Source organism: Apteryx rowi, unplaced genomic scaffold (genome assembly GCF_003343035.1).
Source record: "Apteryx rowi isolate R43461 unplaced genomic scaffold, aptRow1 scaffold_100, whole genome shotgun sequence".
Taxonomy (NCBI): domain Eukaryota; kingdom Metazoa; phylum Chordata; class Aves; order Apterygiformes; family Apterygidae; genus Apteryx; species Apteryx rowi.
This window is the reverse complement of record NW_020447198.1, coordinates 13,823-16,775: the sequence shown is the minus strand read 5'-3', so window position 1 is coordinate 16,775 and position 2,953 is coordinate 13,823. Positions and strand designations below refer to the sequence as shown.

General features: G+C 59.5%; 1 protein-coding gene across 2 annotated transcripts in view; it reads right to left on the bottom strand.

Moving 5' to 3' along the window:
- The window catches only part of KIAA0040 (KIAA0040 ortholog), a 3,663-nt gene extending 764 nt beyond the window's left edge, over nt 1-2,899 (bottom strand). The window contains exon 1 of one of the 2 annotated variants that reach the window (XM_026062905.1): nt 2,292-2,899. The gene's annotated coding sequence lies outside the window, so the exon portion shown is untranslated. Of the gene's footprint in view, nt 1-323; nt 1,317-2,291 lie in introns of those variants that run through there. The other variant, XM_026062896.1, reaches the window with a different exon arrangement.
- Between the last annotated feature and the right edge of the window lie 54 nt (nt 2,900-2,953).

Here is a 2,953-nt window from a genome sequence, read left to right as displayed (position 1 = left end):
TGGCGGCTCCCGCGCATCCGCCGGGTTTGCGCCGCGAGCCGCCCCTGCGCGGCCGGGGCCGACCGCGGCGGGAGCCGGAGCCGCAGCAGCGCCGSATCGCCCTCCCTGACTCACCTGGGAACGGCTCCAAGGGCTGGGCAGCGCCCAGGAGCATTTCTGCGGCGTGACATAAGGTTTTCCCCTCCCTCGGGGAGGCAGAGGTGCTTGCCGACGTGCAAGGGTTTCATCCCCCCCCCGCCGCCGCCCCGCGAAAAATAGCCTGCATGCTGCTAACCTAGGCTTCTGCCTGCAAGAGAGCGTAGCGCTGAGCTGSCCGCAGTTACCTGGCGGTTCCTCTTTTGAATGCGTATGTGGGAAACGCGATGAAAATAGACGTATAAGTTTCCATGGGAGACCTCCCGGGAAACCTCAGCTGAGTCAGCCAGTGAAACGCAAGGCTGGGGGGGTAGCTTCAATCTCGGATAGATGAGGACGCTGGGGATCTAATATTTTTATTGCTGATTTTTGTCCAGTGTGCTGCGCCTTCCAGCTTCTGCTCACTAGATGGGAATTTTCAAAAGCATGGTTTTTTTGGAGGGAGACGAGCGGTGGCGCTGGGGTGGCAGCGGCCGGGCAGGCGCTCCTGCTCCTCGTGCCAGGACGGCGCTATGGGCGGCAGGAGCTCCCTTCCCACCCTGGGGGAACCGGCTGCTCCCGGCGTCGCCTCATCCCCGCTCCTGGAAGAGGTCTGCCCCCCCCGCGCCTCCTATTTAAAACGCTGAGTGTCCCGACTTTCATCCTCTCGGAGGCTTTTCTCCAGTCCAGGTATAGCAAAGGTTAAACGGCAACACAAACAAGCAGCGAAGCTTTTCCTTGGCCCGGACAGCCTGTGCGAAGCAAGTTTGCCGTTTATCCATAAATATCCTGACAGCTCATTATCCAGGCAGGAACACTGGACTCCTATGATACACTTCACTCCAAAAAAGAAAAACAACCCAACCAAACCCCTTAATTTGAGACCAAACAGGATGTACAATTTTATTCCTGCACTGAGATGCTTTATGTTTATTGCCTCTAACGGTCTGGGCAGGGAAGGAGGGCTGGAACTTCCYTTGCAACTGCTCATTAATTGTTTGCAGCAAAAAAACCCAGAGCCCTTTGAAATGCTTCCACTTTAAACCGGAGCCACTGGCTCCTGCGAAGCGCCCGGCCCGGCCCGGAGGGGCCTTCCCGGCTTTGGGCAGCCTCCGGCCAGGCCGGACCGGACCGTTTGCAGGGAGACCCCGAAGCCGCGGCCCGGCGCGGGGAAGGCGGAGGCACCTGCCGCTGCCGCAGCCCGACGGCCACCTTCTCGCAGCCGCTTTCCCAAAGCCTTTTCCCTCCGGCGCGCGCGTCGCCCTTTGTTCGGCGCATGAAGCGATGCCTGTGCACCGAATAAAGGGGCTGTTCAGCTAAAAATAAAGGGGGGGGGGGAAAGCAGCAGAACTGGTGCCTTCGGAGCCAGCGGCGCCGGTGGCGGAGGGGTCACCCCAGGCCGCCCGGCGGGCTACCGACGGCCGCCTCGGCTGCCGCGCTCGTGCGGGGCCGCGCGGGCCCACGCGACGGCCGGGGCCGGCAGCGAGCCCCCCGCCCGGCTCAGCCCCAAGGCGAAGGCTGCCGGACTGCACGTCGCAAAGCGAAACAGAAAGGTCGCCCTGGCAGCGCTCGCGGGCCCGCATCCGGCGAGCTGGAGCAGCCGCAGCCGGCTGGGGATGAAGGTGAAGCTGCAGCGAAGTTACAGCGCGCCTTGAGAAGGGAGCGGAGCCGAGAGCTGCACGCGGTCCCCGGGGCAGAGCGGAGGGAGCTGGAAACGTTTCAGGGCCCGATTTTGCAAGCTGGTCCCGGCAGGATCAGCTCCCGGCGGGCTCTCGCGTCTCTGAAGTCCTCCCCAGCTTAAAAAAGCTCAGCTGGCTCCTCCTGGTCAGCTGGAAGTTTAACTTGGGACAGGCCTTGGGAGGACTTGCCTTGCAACCACGGCCTCGCAGAGAGGAGACCGAGGAGCCCTCGTGCCCCTTCGGCATGTTTGACGTCCTTGGGGGGGGGGCAAAAATAGCAGCCTGAAAACCCCTAGTGCTGCGGCTCAGCGACTGCTCGCGGCGGAGGCGATACGGAAGTGCCTGACTCGCATCCACGCGCATTTTCTTAATGCGGAGGAGACCCAGCTTCTGGGACTGACTTAATGCAATTGCTGATACTTGGCACAAAGCGGTAACCGCAGTGCCAGACCTGACCGTCTTCCTCTGTTATCGGCTGCATCCTGGCTTTATACCCACCTCCACCGGCAGCAACAGCCGTGGGTCACGCTAGGGCAAGGAAACTTCTCTCTCCCAGCCCGGAGCCCTTTGGTACAACTAGCACAGACAGGGCTAAGCGCACACACGCACGAACGACATCTATTTTCCCGTTTGCACCTGCAGGCCCAAAGGAAAACTGGATGAAATTTGACGCTGAGCGCGAGCAGTTTGCTTAGCTGTGGTTACGTATTTACTGTTTCGGAAATGCTGAATAATAACAGTTTTGCTATTGTTCTCCCAGAGTCCCACAGCAGGTTCAAGAAGTCTCTCTCAAATGTTTTTTCTTTAAAAAAAAAAAAGCACTAAAAACCAGCAGGCAGAAAACAGAAGCAGCTAAAGCTTCTTCTTATTCCCACTGCCCTCAAACCTTCCAGACAGAAGCTGCGCGCAGCTACTTCCATCCCCTAAAGGGAGCAATTTGGAAAACTACTGATACGAAGGCTGGATAACAGGGTTAAAGTGAAACTATTTTGCAAGCTCAACCCCGCCGCCGCCGCCCGGAATCCGCTCCAAGATCGGCATCTGCGCGCAGGCGGCCGCGACGAGCGCCGGGGCCTCAGCTCGGAACCGCCACGAAAGAAGTGACCGACGGAACTGGGTTTGGGGTTTTTTTTGGTCTTTAAAGAAGCGGCAGCTTCACC